This window comes from Pseudorasbora parva, chromosome 2 (assembly GCF_024679245.1).
Source record: "Pseudorasbora parva isolate DD20220531a chromosome 2, ASM2467924v1, whole genome shotgun sequence".
Lineage (NCBI taxonomy): Eukaryota > Metazoa > Chordata > Actinopteri > Cypriniformes > Gobionidae > Pseudorasbora > Pseudorasbora parva.
In genome coordinates, this window is record NC_090173.1 from 24,925,795 (window position 1) to 24,942,437 (window position 16,643).

General features: G+C 42.5%; 1 long non-coding RNA gene across 1 annotated transcript in view; it reads left to right on the top strand.

The window, feature by feature from the left end:
- Nucleotides 1–1,247: 1,247 nt before the first annotated feature.
- The window catches only part of LOC137038402 (uncharacterized), a 101,544-nt gene continuing 86,148 nt past the window's right edge, over nucleotides 1,248–16,643 (top strand). Inside the window, exon 1 of the long non-coding RNA XR_010897481.1 lies at nucleotides 1,248–1,385. This is a non-coding gene — a long non-coding RNA (uncharacterized lncRNA). The remainder of the gene's footprint in view (nucleotides 1,386–16,643) is intronic.

A 16,643-nucleotide genomic window follows, 5' to 3' on the forward strand; every position in this document is an offset into this window, starting at 1 on the left:
TAAACTTCAGGCAAATAACACAAGTAGTGCTTTTTCCCGTATTTCATCTGTCACTTTTGGAATTTGATGCAACAAAGATTGCGGAAGTCAACAGATTCTAAAAGACTTACCAATCTTTATGTAAAAATAAAATAAGGATGCAGTCTTTTTTATAGTATTTTTTACCCCCTTGTAATCTGATTTCAAATCTCAGTTGAAAATTGTAATTTTGACCCCCCTCTAGATGAATACTCAAACATCCATGAAAATTTAATATTTGGTTCATCCACTGGGTAGTTCTCGGAACTTAGTTCTAGGAACTATAGCCATCAGGGTTCTCCAAGAAATACAATTTTCCCTAGGATTCTTTTCCTGGTTGCATTCGCACAGCTAGTGGGAAGTGTAAGCAGCAAGTTGTGTAACACCATGTCATAACTACACGTGACGGGTCCACACTAGAAGCGACGCAACTGCGAGATGCAACAAATCAATCAAAAGCCACAGCCAATCAGAACAGCGTGTGGACAGCCTCTCTCGGCAAGTGCACAGCACCAGAGATTAATCAGTCGGAAAGAAATGGATAAGTACATAACCAAATTCACAAATATTCCATCATTTAAACATTACTAAAAAATACATACTGAGTTGCTAAAACAATCTTTGCCATAGAATATACTTGTTTGTTTATAGTTTGAATATTCTTGTTTCCATTAGTTTAATTTCAAGATCTGAGGTGAATTATACATTGTTGAATTTAGTCCGACTAACAAAGCTGGGAGCACTAAATTATATTCAAAGACACATTACACGCTTTTAACATTAAATAAAGCACATAAGCATATTTTTGTGTTGCTATTCCAGCCACGACGTCGCAGAAATTGAAATCGCTTCTAAAATAGAATCATCATGTGTTGCCTTTGCAGCTGATTACAATAAAAACTCAAATTAACATGGAAAAGATACCTTTTATCGTGTGTTGTGGTGTTGACTCGCATGTAGTTAGAACACAGTGTTAGCCGCGCTTGTTTGCCATGACTTTTATTTTGACAGCACTAAGAATGGCAGAGACTGAGCACACAGTTTTTACATTCTCTTTCTTTGTCAGTTTACGATCAGTTTTACGGTCTAATCTGTCTAATACGTTATTAGATTGAACATTGCCATTTTCTGTGTGGTTGATGTCCATTTTCACTAGCTGACCCCTCAAAGTTGCGTTGGATTTTTTTCTTTTGCGTAAAGGTTAAGGTCCATCAATCAATGTTTTCCCTGGCCAATCAAGCCCTTACATCACAGTTGTGCTGGGTTAGACCCTACTCTAAAATAGGAGCTAATTTAGTTCCCCCAAAAGGAGTTCTTAGAACTAAAAACAATTCCAGTTCCTGCGGTGAGAAGACTCCAAAAACCAGGTAGGCTCCTCTGGTGCGAAATACCTATTTATGCTTGTCTTTCTGCAGAAAAAAATATTTTAAAAATCAAAAATTGGGAAGTTTCTGAAATGTGGTTGATTTGACTCAGAATGTACAAACAAAATACACTTTTCTTAGCTAAAACACTTTACATATTAGGTCAGAATGTGAACCTGCCTATCCTTACATTAACATACCTTTTGTGCTTTATGAGACTTACAGACAAACTGTTAATCTATACATTTAGCCTGGGTAGCTATTAACATAAATAACATTTGTTATTTATAAAACTTTTACAATGTCTTAATCAACACAAGCAGGTCTGTATATTTTATTTTATAATCTGTGCTTACAAGTGATGGTTTGGATTGGATGTCGCAGACCTTGAAGTAATTTAGAGAACTTGAAATGGCGACATTATAAACAGAGTTTTTGATCAGATAACCTGCTGTGATATGTAACGGCCCAGTGACTCCTGTGAGAAACATATAATTATTGGAGTCTAGAAATGCAAAGTATTTCCATCAGTTTCACACAATCATTTTATTGGCATTTAATTAACCTTAATTAACCTTAATAGACCTGTGCTGTATTTGAATGCCAAAGTCACATATTTCCTGAAGCTTGTGGCAAGCTGAGGATGTGGGTGTCTCGCTTCATGGTGACGGCTTGTTTAAATTGGTTAGTGAGACTTAGACCTCAGTCTTTTTATTTAAAAAGGCAAAGAATTGCAGCTGTGTTAGTGGTCGGTTGACATTTTTCTTTTTCCAGCCATTCATAGTGACAAGAATACTAAACTTTTTAGAATCAAATAAACACCACAAATAGTCATCATTTCAGCCTGAGTCAGGAATCAGTTTGAAGATGGAAGGTCAAGTGGCGACAACTAAAACCAGAATTGCATTGCATTACTTAAATGTCTCTAGAGGATAAACAGAGCTAAACTATATCCAAATGTTGATAACAATTCAGACATTTTGTCTCTTAATTTGAGTAAAAAGAGGATACATGCTTAAATGGTTAGCATGCTAAATGTCTTGTAAGTGGCTTAAGTGTGAAATTGCCTTACAAGAAGTTAAAAATAAATGTTTGTTTTTTTCATCTCATTTCAAAATGTTTGATTTCTTTAAAATATTTTCCTCAGCATTGTGCTTTATCACACATCCCCTATTTAATTGCAGAATTTGTAACTGAGCTTCAGTTTTAAGATCAGTACGGATATAAATTTTTATTCCTTTGCTTAAAATGTTGCGGCTTCCATTTCCATCATAATTGTAATCGTGGGTTCACGGCACACCACATTCTTCTTTATTGATCCTCAAGGCATCAGCATTGATTAATGACTATTGGTTTAAGGAAGTGGAGGAGATTTCAATAAATTATGTCATGTTGTTTTGGACGGTCTATAACAGAAGTGGCCTTTATGACAGCTGTGCATTGGAATATGCATAAGTAAGCTCTCTGGACAGAGGACCATTAGTGATTTCAGCTTTAAAGTGCAAAAAAAACCAAAAAAACTGATCATCTAATTATGATCAAAGTAACTTATTGATCGCTTGAGTGGCCTAGGAGAGCAATAAAGGAGTCAGCCCCCTCCCTCATTTCTGTCTGTTCCACCATCTAACACTGATTGATTAGCTGAAGTAGAGAAACTCCCCTTCTAATGACTAAATATAAGCCTTTATGGTCGGGGCCTCCAGACCAGGAGGCCCCAGTGATTAACCTACCTAGACCAGGCCACTAAGAGTAGCACTAGGATGAAGCTGGAGAATTTTAAACATGTTTACAGTGAATAATTGCGCTGATTGGGTTGATGAAAGCGAGGGAAGTGTCATATTGCAGTATATGACAAACTGCATTATATTTTTGCTCCTTAAAGGGAGGGAAATGCCATAAAATATGTAAAATCCCAGCCTCATTGTTTATTCTTAGTTTATTCTGTAGATCTTCATCCCCAACCCTATCTGTGTCCCCTGTTCCCAACTCTGTGATCGAGGAGTCCAGTCAGCTCCAACACTAATGCTTGAGGTCTCTAGAGGCCCGGGATTCTTTGCGGAGGGGGAAAAGGCACCCTAGAGCAGGATAGAGATCATCAGTGTTGATCTGAACAGCACTGACACATGATATTGAGACCACCGTCGCCCCATCACCCCACACTAATCTATCCATCCCGAGAGAGAGAGAGAGAGAGAGAGAGAGAGAGAGAGAGAGAGAGAGAGAGAGAGAGAGAGAGAGAGAGAGAGAGAGAGAGAGAGAGAGAGAGAGAGAGAGAGAGAGAGAGAGCAGGGTGCGCTAATATAAGGGGAAGCATTTTTGTTTAGAGAGAATGAGAGACTACGTTGGACCGTGTTTGGACTAGAATCACTCGTGCATCTGTCTTTTTGTTTTTGATTAATGTTGAAAAAAATACTCTGAATATTATCTTATAGCCAATCCATTTTGCTTTGCATATTTATACACTACCATTCAAAAGTTTTGGGTTGGTAAGATTTATGAGATTAGTGTTGATATTAATTTCCAGAACACTAAAATGTTTTGGCAATTGTGTAATGGTCAAATGGCGAAAGGTTCTCTTTCAATTATAAACCTTCTACATGCAAATATTAACAACTGAACTACTGCATGTCTGTAACTAAAAATGATCATGGCTGACTCCTGTTTACAAATTAGTCCATGTATATGGAAACACATACTGCCACCACTTTGACTTGGTCAATGGATTGTGTTTAGGGTTGGCTAAAACATACAGAATGTCTGTTTTATACCTACCGTGTTTATAACCATGTGGTTGAACATTACTATCTTTCAATCAAAGGCGTAGTTTTTTTTTTTTTTTTTTTTTTTTTTTTTTTTTGCAGAATGGGTGGGATGTAGGACAAATCCAATGCTCAAATGAAACCTACACAGCTGGGTTGATATGAGGCATAAGTGAGAGAGAAAGACAAAGAAAATCAGAGGGTGGCCTTTTGGGGCCAAATTTGGGTGTTTTTTGGAAAAGGGCCAGCCAAAAACAACCTGATCTGTCTGTTCTTAGTACAGAAGTCTTGATCTAAAAGGGACTCTGAGAATTCTCCAGCTCTCTGTCCCCATGTTTTTAGACAATAAAAAGTGTAAAAACATTGTCTCACTCCGGAAATTGGCCCACACATCTGTGGTGTGTGTGTGTGTGTGTGTGTGTGTGTGTGTGTGTGTGTGTGTGTGTGTGTGCGCGCAAATCCACATGTGTGTGCACATGTAATGAAGAGAGTTAAAGAGAGAGAGAAAATTGATGGAAACCACCCAACACGCACATCCCTTTACAGGATGTTCACACTCTCCCTTTCAGTACAATAATAATAAAACACACACACACACACATACACCATTCAGTGTCATGCATCCAAAGCTAAAAGGAGAAAAAGGTTTCGGGTGAGGCCTCATGGTGAATTAGATCTAATTAAGATCAAATTAAGCTACAAAAACATTAGTTCCATAGTTAAGACCACATTGAAAATCCCCTGACCTCTCACTGGACCTTAGTCTTCAGTGAAGCTCTGAACTAGAATGAATGTTTATGTAGTTTAATTGAGCTCTGGATTGGATCTAGGGGACCTTGTTCAAGAGATTTTACTCATTGTAAGGCAACAGAACATTTCCATTAAAAAAGCATGTTTGCCATCTCTTCTCAAAGGCTAATAAAATATGACTCATAAATGTCCATAACTTTATGATCTAGCCTTTCCTTCCCCTTCTAAAAGGCTTTTTGCTATTCTGTTTTATTCCTTTTTAATGGGTTGGTACCTTAAGAGCTTGACGCCATTTTGCCTAACCTTCCCTGTACAAGGTAAATGACCCAAGAAAGCTGTGACACAATTGGCTGACCTCTGTGCTGAAGGTGTTTTCTTATTGGCTGCTTAGAATAACCTACACTCGCAGCCTAGTGAGATTGAAAGGAGAGCCAATCATACCTGACCCTCATGTTATGATTTTATTAAACGCAGACAGGCAGAGAGAGAAAACTGTGGTGATATGATTTTCAGCTGTTGATTGGTTCCACATGTTTGGGGTTTGGCTTTAGGGATATGAGGCTGAGGTGGATTGATCCCAACAGTCTGGCAGCTAAAACCTTTCCTCAAGTTTCTGCACTTTCAATGTCTTAGACTCGCACTTTCCTTCCCCTCTCTCTTACATCAGTCTTCAAACCACCCAGACACACTCCCACAACTTCTAATGTGCTGAAGTACACTGAAGTATAGGATTAGTTAGGTACACCTTAAGTAAGATCCTGTCGCTGCGGCCCAGACTCCTAGGATGACGGCTCAATATTTGTACCTGGGAATACTCCCAGACTCTGCCGTGGAGGAAGATCGTGTGCAGTGCGATGACGTAAAGCTGACCTGTACATGCATGTGGATAGGTCATTTATCAGCATTTGCTGTATTTTAGTTGATTAGCTGTTTTTAGAAAGGAAAAGACTTTCCTAAAGGCTAATTTATGCAGAGCATGCACACACTTTCTGCAAATGCAATTTTTTCCGTGCCTTTGTGACTTTTTCTGTCCTCATCGTCCTCTTCTGTGCTATCAATTCTCTCTAATGCACATGATTCACATTTACTGTAATTTTGCACAATAAAGAACAGGGATGTCATTATAAGCATCTGGGCCCCGTCATCAGAGACATTGTGGCTGAAAATGGTCAGCTCTCCACTGTGAGAGGTTGCAAGGAAAAAGGAAGAGCAGTTTGGTGATTTAGTGTTTTACTGGAGGTGGAGGAGAGGCTGAGACCTGGGTTGAAGAGGGAAATCAACTGCTCTGTTCCCAAACCTAGTGGGCTGCTCAGGGAAGCACATTTTAATGCATAATTGCATAAGCATCACATGTATCCTTTGTGGAAAGGCAATCCCATAATACACTGTGAGGAACTCACTGAAAAGATGTATCCGAGATGAAGCTCGAATTTCATTTGATACTGTTAATATGATTTAAAAAAAAAAAAAAAAAAAATCTACCACCAGACCATTAGGAAAAACAAATTTTTAAAGGGGTGATGAATTGAGATTTTGATATATAAAAAGTCATGGTAATATAAGATTATCCTCTAAGTTTCAGAGCTGAAAAGTTCCTTGTTAGTGAAAGAAAAGCTTTTATAGACACCAGGCCCAGAAAACGATCGTGTTCACATCTTGACGTCATCGACTGGCGAAACACCGCCTCTATAGATAAGCACCTGTAGTTCAGTAGCCCCGCCTAGCCAGCAGCAATAAACATGCCGAAGAATATAGCAAGTATTGCATTGTTATAGATCGTTTTGCGTATGTGTACATGTCTAACAGAAACATACCTTTAGCACGCTGGACTCAGACATAATAGGCCAGTGTTGGCAAAGCCCAATGTCACGGGGCTGTGTGTTTTCCAGTCGGGCTACCAAAACGGAAGCCCGACGGGAGACCGATGAATCTTGTGATATTCTTTTCTTGTTCTCCGCTATTCTCTCTCTTGACTTGAAATTTGAAGGGCGTGTGTGTGTGTGTGTGTGTGTGTGTGTGTGTGTGTGTGTGTGTGTGTGTGTGTGTGCGCGCGGTTCACACTTATATCGAAAGATCGTGCAGGCTATGTAATACAAAAATAATAGTTAAATCAGTCATGGGTGGATGAGAATAAATCATTGTGTGTGTTTGATAAAGACGTACTTAAATCTTTCCGGTTGCCGCTTTCAAAATAATCTAGGCTAATCATCTCAGGTTTCCTCAGTCCATTCTGTGACTCGCAACCATTAATGTCTGCGTATAGCTTCACAGAGCATTGTCAGTGACGGTATTCTATAAATATGAAAAAAATCTTGAAAATGAAAAAATTTCTGACATCCAACGGCATAAGACATTTTTTGGAATAATGCAAATGGTGTAACTCTGACATCGACTCCAAATTGGTCTAATTGTAGATTGTTAGATACTTTATACTTGTACTTACAAAAACAAGTATTTTACAGTAAAAAAAAAAAAAAAAAAAAAAAGCTGAATATCATGTACTAAATAACCAATATAATAAATTGTATAATCAATATACACTGTAAAAAAAAAAATCTGGCAAATTGAAAATTTTCCAGTGACTGATCATATCTAATTTTTCAGTTGGCCAAATTTAATTTCTGTGAACTGATGCAATTTAATTTACAGAAATCAATATGGCCAACAAATTTTTTAGATGTGATCAGTCACTAGAACATTTTTAACTGGGGCCTGAATTTGTTTGGGTTTTTTTCAGTAAAATATTATCAGTATAATAGCTACTATTTTGTTCTATAATTATAACGTACAGTAGCTTACAGTCAACAAATGAACAGGTTTTTACTATATATATATATATATATATATATATATATATATATATATTTTTTTTTTTTTTTTTTTTTTTTTTTATATATTTTTTTTTTGTATACATTTTTTGTACTGCCCATTGAACTTTCTTTTTTTTTTTTCATTGATTCCACAAAATTTAGTGGATTGCCCTCGCAATTAGTTAAAAACTGTGTACAAACTTGTAAGTGGATCCATATGTCACCTTCCAGTCATATATTGAGCAACATAACTGTATATCAAACCACACGTCTGTAATGAAAAATACCACACAGCGTGTCATTACGCATATGAGTGTGAGATTTTTTTTGTAGCAGGTTTAGTCAGATTTTTTGGTCAGAGGACACAGGTGTTTCACATTAGTTATTGACCCCTCTGTCTCAAAGCCATATAGAAGTTAAATGTTCATGCCTGCTCATAATCTCTCTCTCTTCCTCTTCAAGTGTTGATCTGTTCATCTGATGTGTTTGAAACAGTTGACGTAGCTGGGGGGAAACACCTGTCAGCAACAACGAAAAATCCTTCACTCCTTGGTGGAGATTAAAAAACTCTAAATGAGATCAGATCCTGCCTCAAAAGGACAAATCTGACCTTGAGGGGCTGAAGAAAGTGTTCTGTTATTAAATCTACACCTCTCCTCCTCTTCTTTTTCCCTCCCTCTCTCTCATTCTTTCATTTCCCCCCCAATTTATCTTATTTCTCACGTGGCTTTACACCTTCTAACTTTCATGATGGTTTTTTTTCCCATTCTTTTCCTCTTATAGATGTGTTCTCATCTTGCTTATTTGGTTACAATACAAGTCCATCTCTCTCTCTCTCTCTCTCTCTCTCTCTCTCTCTCTCTCTCTCTCTCTCTCTCTCTCTCTCTCTCTCTCTCTCTCTGACTCACATCTTCTCAATGTCTAGAGGATGCTTGCTTATTGAGGGGTGGGTGGCTGCTGGCACAGCGCCAGTCTCAGAAAATGGGTGAGTCATATATTGCTGCTGGCACCCTGTGACAGCGGGCATTGGTTCCTCTTCATCACCACATGACAGAGACGCAGGCACACGGCCAGTTACCGACAGCAACAGCGGTGTGAGCTCACCCTGGCTCAGCTGCTTTTTCATAATAACAGGCATAATCCAACATCATTGTGCATTAGCTGGTATGTGTTAGACTGGGTAAACCCAGCCTCATCTGCCGGCGTTTTGATTTCGCACTGCAACTCAGTCTGGAAACCTGCACATTAATTTCTACTACTTCTGTTACACTTTTGCAGGAACCAATCACAGATTTGACCTAGCGCACTTTTGGCGGGTTTAACACGATGCCAGATAGAGAAACGATGGGTCGTAGCCTGTTGATCACGCCTCTTGTGGTCTGATTGGTTGAAAGACTATCCAATAGCATACAGAGTCATTTGAATTATGCTTGTTTATCAGACCTCTTATGCAGTAGAAAGTACAGAGCAGACTCACAATGCTTGTGTATACTTAAGGGGATATGAGGTTATTTTTCTCAGTGCAACTATCCAGCAGTTCATATACAGGAATTGTCCAGCAGAACATCCAGGCTGCTCTTTTACATTGAATGAAAGTGGATGGTGACTGTGAAGCCCAGAAATGTACAATAAAAATAGGCCATTTAAACTATCCTGTTAATCTGTCTGTGGGTTTCCTTTAGCTTGGTTAAAACCAGATCATTCTCAGTAGTAACTGAGTTATGGTCTGACAAATCATTTTCAAAGGAGCATCACCAACGGACGATGACGTATGCAGAGCGACGGAGAAACAGCTGAGACAGCAATTCTGTTTGTGATTTCGAGGAAGATGTTGCAATGGTTTCTGACGACTTTTGCCGTAGTTGTAAAAGAAATATGAGCTGATAATAGTGTCCACTGTCACTCCATTAACATTTTTGCAAAATTTAGAAAACCTTTTTTTTTTTTTTTTTTTTTTTTTTTGAAAGAAACTAATACTTTAACCCTTGGTTCCCTTTCGGGGAACTCGAGCTGCGTCGATATGCTGTGAGAACGCCTCTGCGTTAATGCGTCGTGAAGCGCGTGTAGAACCAATCCATCGGGAGATCGATCGTCGCCGACGTGATGACGTCATCGACCGGAGACTATAAAAGGTCCGCGAACACAAACAGGAACTAGCTTCTGTGCCTTCAGTAAGCGATCTGTGTGAACCTGTCTGTCTATTTGGTGTTTTTGTCTGTCCATTAGAGAGAATTTTCCACCTTTGTTAAATATATCTGATATATATTTTATAACATAAAGAGAAAAAGGAGATTATGGCGAGTGAACAGCATTTCACAGTGTGTTCATCCCTGCCCTCAAAATATATATATTGCGTGTGGGAAACACACTCATTGTGTATGGCTGTTTGGGAGCGCAGCACGCTCAGGCAGCCCTTGAGGGGGCCGCTTGCGAGCATTTTTTGAGCGGCTTCCGTTAAGAATGCTGCGCTCCCGCCGGGCACTCTTCGAGGAGGGTGCTTCGGCTCGTGTTCCCCGCGGCTCGGTCCCGCTGCTGCCGAGGCAGAGTGGTGGCTTCAGTCGTGGGGTTCACACATGGACTTTACAGAGGGGTTTGAGACGGGCCCAGCCTTATCTCAGCCCTCACCTGTATCGTCCAGTGTCTCGTCTCGGGGTTTGGAAGCCCGCTCTGCGGTCTCTTCCTCCCCGGGCGGGGCACCGGTGCTCCAACTATTCAGCTCTGAGGAGGTGGACGTTGAGAGCATCGCAACTGAAGACTCGCCACTTCAGTCACCTGCTAGTGAGTTGAGGTTCTCACGAGAGCTGTGGCCAGGTTAAATATAAAAATAAAAAACGACTGGCTGGCGGAAATATCTGAATCCCATCGAAATCAGAGAAAACGAAATTAGATGAGCGATTCCTGCCCTCTCGTGCAAAGCATCAACGTCCTGCCGTTCTTCCCTGACCTGCACACCGAGGTGTCTAGGTCATGGAGGAAACCGGTATCATATAGAGTGTTCAGCCCACATACATCTGCATATAGTAATATATTTGGGCTGAGACACTATGGTTATGGGGGCGATGCCGAAGATCGAAGAGACGCTTGCGAGCTATCTCTCGCCTTCAGCTGCATCGTCCCTGGCATTTCCCCTCTGTGGGAAGACAGGTATTAAAAGCCTTGTGTGTTTGAAACATTTTGGCTAGAGAGGAGCAGTTCAATTGACTGATAGACAACTACTCTGTAAGTGTTTGTAACTTTTCTCATTTGATTGTTTGTTGATTGGTTGTTGGATAAGTGTGTCTGTGTAGTGCAGAGGTGTGTATTATTAGTTTTGGTATATTCTCTCGGTGTGTGTGGGAGTTAGCATTTGTTGAGTTAGCATTTGTTTGGTCATTGCCTCGTTGGGAGCGAGTTTGTTGGGGGCGTTCCCAGCTGCTTTCAATAACGATACTCAAGTGAGTATAAATAGCGTGATAGTCCGCGGCAGCGGAAGCGGCAGTGTGAAGCCCTCCTTGTGTGAAGACCGACGAGTGTAAAGACTTCAACTCTTCCCAGTGCAACTCCGCCCGAGCAAGGACCCCGGCAAGGCACTTGAGTATCATCTTCCTTTTCATTATTTGTGTTCGGCTCTAATTCCTATCTGGCCTTTTCTCTGATTTGTATTCACCATGTGCTTTCAAATCTCAACTATAACTACTAGCACTCGTAAATCACGCTCTGTACGCACGAGACGCCGTAATCCTAATAATTTGCGCTATATCCTAACATCCTCTGCTACTTTACTCTTTATTCCAATTGGTCTCTGGAATTGCCAGTCGGCTGTAAACAAAGCAGACTTTATTTCATCTATTGGGACTCATTCTCAGCTTAGCCTCGTGGCCCTAACTAAGACCTGGATCAAACCAGAGGACACTGCCACTCCTGCAGCCCTCTCAAGCAATTATACTTTTTCACACACTCCTCGGCCTATTGGGAGGGGTGGGGGTACTGGTTTGCTTATCTCAAATGATTGGAAATTTGATCCATTACCGTCTCTACCGGCCAATTCATTTGAATCGCACTCAATCACTATTACTCACCCTGTTAAAATCCATGTGGTAGTGGTCTATCGTCCTCCAGGTCACCTCGGTAACTTTGTGGAGGAGTTGGATGTGTTACTTTCAAGCTTCCCTGAGGATGGCACTCCACTGATTCTGCTTGGTGACTTCAACATCCATCTTGATAAACACCTAGCTGCAGACTTCAGCACTCTACTGAGTTCATTTGACCTTAAGTTAGTATCTACTACGGCTACTCACAGATCCGGTAACCAATTAGACCTGGTCTACACACGCAACTGCTCCACGGACAACACTTTAATTACTCCATTAAACACCTCAGACCACTTTCTCATCACTCTTAACCTCATACTGACTCCTGATACAAAACGTACTCCTACACAGATTACCTTTCGGCGTAATCTACGCTCACTCTCTCCCTCTCGCCTATCCACTATGGTTTCATCTTCACTCCCTCCACCTGCTCAGTTCTCAGCACTGGACACTAACAGTGCTACCGACACTCTTTGCTCCACTCTAACATCCTCCTTAGACAGTTTTTGCCCCCTTTCATCCAGACCAGCCCGCCCCACCCCATCTGCCCCCTGGCTGTCTGAAGTTCTCCGTGAACATCGCTCTGGACTCAGGGCGGCAGAGAGGAAATGGCAGAAATCTAAAAACAATACTGACCTTGCCTTTTATCAGTCTCTTCTCTCTTCTTTCTCTACAAATGTCTCCACTGCTAAAACAACATACTACCACAACAAAATCAACAATTGCTCTGACTCTCGCCAACTCTTTAAAACATTCTCCTCTCTCCTTTGTCCACCTCCTCCCCCTCCTTCATCAACTCTTACAGCTGATGACTTTGCATCATTTTTCACCAACAAAACAGCTCTCATTAGCAAACAGTTCTCCTCATCACAAACTGACACGCACATCTCAACAACTAACACGAACACGCTTCCATCCTTCTCTCCACTCTCCGAGGCAGATATTTCTAAACTCATCCTTTCCAATCACCCTACTACCTGTCCACTTGATCCTATTCCCACTCACCTCCTTCAGGCTATTTCTTCTTCAATCACTCCTGCACTCACTCACATTGTCAACACTTCTCTTCACACGGGAACCTTTCCCACAGCATTTAAGCAGGCTCGGGTAACCCCACTGCTTAAGAAACCCTCTCTGAATCCAGCACTTTTAGAAAACTACCGACCGGTATCCCTTCTGCCTTTCATTGCAAAGACCCTTGAGCGAGTTGTGTTCAATCAACTCTCTATGTTTCTTGAACGGGACAACCTCCTAGACAACAACCAATCCGGCTTCAAAAGCGGCCACTCTACCGAGACTGCCTTGCTCTCTGTAACTGAGGCACTGAGACTGGCAAAAGCAGCTTCCAAATCCTCAGTGCTCATTCTGCTGGATCTGTCTGCTGCTTTTGACACAGTCAACCACCAGATCCTCCTGTCAACACTTAAGAGGACGGGGATCTCAGGATCTGCTCTCCAGTGGTTCAGGTCTTACCTCTCTGGTAGGTCCTACAGGGTGTCATGGAGAGGTGAAGTGTCTAAGTCACATCATCTAGCTACTGGGGTTCCACAGGGCTCAGTCCTTGGACCACTTCTCTTCTCCATCTACATGTCATCTCTTCATCTTCATCTCTTCATCTTCTCATTTCAACCAGATGATCCTACAGTCAGTGTTCGTATCGCTGCCTGTCTGACAGACATTTCTGACTGGATGAAAGAGCATCATCTTAAACTCAATCTTGCAAAGACAGAATTACTTGTTTTCTCAACCAACCCAGCACTTCATCAAAATTTCTCCATTCAGCTTGGTTCATCGACCGTAACTCCATCAAGGACAGCAAGAAACCTTGGAGTTGTGATTGATGACCAGTTAAACTTCACTGACCACATTACTGCAACAGCCCGGTCCTGCAGATTTGCTTTATACAACATTAGAAAGATTAGACCCTTCCTATCAGAACAGGCTGCACAACTCCTGGTTCAAGCTCTTGTTCTCTCCAGACTGGATTATTGTAATGCTCTTCTGGCTGGGCTTCCAGCATGCACTATCAAACCCTTGCAGCTGATCCAGAATGCAGCGGCGAGAGTGGTCTTTAATGAGCCGAAGAGAGCGCATGTTACGCCTCTCTTCATCAAACTGCACTGGTTGCCAATGGCTGCTCGCATCAAATTCAAGGCACTAGTTATCGCCTACAAAACAACCTCTGGCTCTGCACCAATATACCTAAATTCACTTGCTCAGACTTACACACCCTCCAGAAGCTTGCGTTCTGCGAGCGAGCGGCGCCTCGTGGTTCCATCCCAAAGAGGCATGAAATCGCTCTCACGGACATTTTCCTGGACCGTTCCCACCTGGTGGAATGACCTGCCGATCTCAATTCGTGCTGCCGAGTCTGTAGCCATTCTTAAAAAACATCTTAAGACACATCTTTTCCATTTGCACTTGACCAATACAGAATAGCACTTACTGATCACCACAGCAACGACCAAAAGCGCACACTCCTGGATCATATCTACGTCTCTCATCCGGATTTGTGCCTTCAGGCGGGTATGTTACATAGTTATCATAACTATCAGAATCCAGTGTTCTGTATATTGCGTACGTGAGTTTTTGTTGTAGATGGCTATTGCTGCGCGTTTAGCTAGAATACAAAACCAACCCATTGGGCCACTGAATCTGCATTAACGACAACAGCTGGGGCAACAGCCTTAGTCCTAATGGGTTGTTATCATAGCTATCAAAATCCAGTGTTCGGCACTTTGCGGACGTGAGTTTTTGTTGTAGATGTCTGTCTTTAAAAAAAAAAAAAAAAAAAATTGTTGTGTATTGTGCTAATTAATTGAGATTTCTTACAGCTCTTACAGGTTTTTGGCCTTGTCTGTTCCGTTGCTTCTATTACTCTCCCCTTTTTTGTAAGTCGCTTTGGATAAAAGCGTCTGTTGGGCAACAGCCTTAGTCCTAATGGGTTGTTATCATAGCTATCAAAATCCAGTGTTCGGCACTTTGCGGACGTGAGTTTTTGTTGTAGATGTCTGTCTTTAAAAAAAAAAAAAAAAAAAAATTGTTGTGTATTGTGCTAATTAATTGAGATTTCTTACAGCTCTTACAGGTTTTTGGCCTTGTCTGTTCCGTTGCTTCTATTACTCTCCCCTTTTTTGTAAGTCGCTTTGGATAAAAGCGTCTGCTAAATGATTAAATGTAAATGTAAATGTAAAACGGTGCTTACCTCAGCATACGGTACCCGTCTTCCTTCGGTACCCTCAAGGGGCCGCGCTGCCAACCCCGCCGCAATGTCGAGGCGCAGAGGGTCTCTGCGGGCCACCTGAGGGTGGTCCGCCCCCTCCTCGGAGGGCAGGGGAAACAAAAGGACGCTGAGGGTAGTCCCCTCCGATGGGAAACGGTGTTTACCTCTGCCTACGGTACCCGTTGTCCTGCAGCGCCCTCTGGGGGCCGCGCTGCCAACCCCGCCGCAATGCCGGGGCGCAGACGGTCCCCGCGGGCCACTCGAGGGTGGTCCGCTCCCCCTTCGGGGGGCTCCCGAGCAGTCAAGTCAGTCGTTCCCTGCCGGTCCGACGCTTCAGGGCACTGTGCTTGCTGTTCAAAGTACACCAGAGGCCAGCCTCGAGAGGCTGGTTCCCTTAGTAGATTTTCTAGACTAATGGAAACGTCTATCAAATATATCTCGTTGGGTCCTGCAGATAATCGAAAGGGGGTATGCCATTCAATTTAAAAGGCGGCCACCTCCTTTCAGCGGTGTCCTACTTACAGAGGTGGGCCCGGAGCAGGCTCTGGTGAGGGCACAGGAAGTAGAGACACTCCTGCGAAAGGGGGCTATAGAAAGGGTTCCTCCTCCCGGCAGGGAGTCTGGGTTTTATAGCTGTTACTTCATCGTGCCAAAGAAGGATGGGGGCTTACGCCCGATATTAGATCTGCATATCTTAAATCGCTCAGTGGCCAAGCTCAAGTTCAAGATGCTCACACTCAGACAGATTGTGTCGCAGATCAAATCGGAGGATTGGTTTGTCACCATAGACCTCAAAGATGCGTATTTTGTCTCCATCCTTCCACATCACAGGAAGTTCCAGAGGTTTGCCTTCGGGGGAGAGGCATACCAATATCGTGTACTTCCTTTCGGTCTAGCTCTGTCACCCCGCACATTCACCAAGTGTGTGGATGCAGCTGGCGCCGTTGCGTCTGCAGGGCATCCGCATACTGAATTATATCGACGACTGGCTGATTCTAGCGAATACAGAACAGATGGCGGTTCAGCATCGAGATGCTGTTCTCGCACACATGTCGAAATTGGGGTTGAGGCTGAACGCGAAGAAGAGTGTGCTTTCTCCGGCTCAGAGAACCACTTTTTTAGGCGTGGACTGGGATACGGTAATTATGCGGGCGCAATTATCACCAACACGCATAGCATCGATCCTGGCAGCAGTCAAAAAGCAGAAGCTAGACCGGGCCGTCACTGTGAAGCAGTTCCAGAAACTGTTAGGTCTCATGGCAGCAGCGTCCAACGTAATACCTCTTGGCCTACTGTACATGAGGCTACTGTAGTGGTGGCTCAAAACAAAAAGGTTCTCCCTGAGGGGAAATCCGCTCCGCACGATCAAAGTCACGCGGCGATGCCTACGTGCTCTGGTCATGTGGAAAAACCCGGGGTTTTTATCTCAGGGTCCCGTGTTGGGGGCTCATATTCGTTGCGTAACGCTAACGACAGATGCCTCTCTCACGGGCTGGGGGGCGACCATGAGTGATCACTCATCCTAGGGTCTATGGCAGGAACATCAGCGGCACTGGCACATAAATCGGCTAGAGATGCTTGCAGTGTTTCTTGCATTGAAACAGTTTCTGCCCGACCTCAGGGGCCACCATGTGTTAGTCAGGACAGAC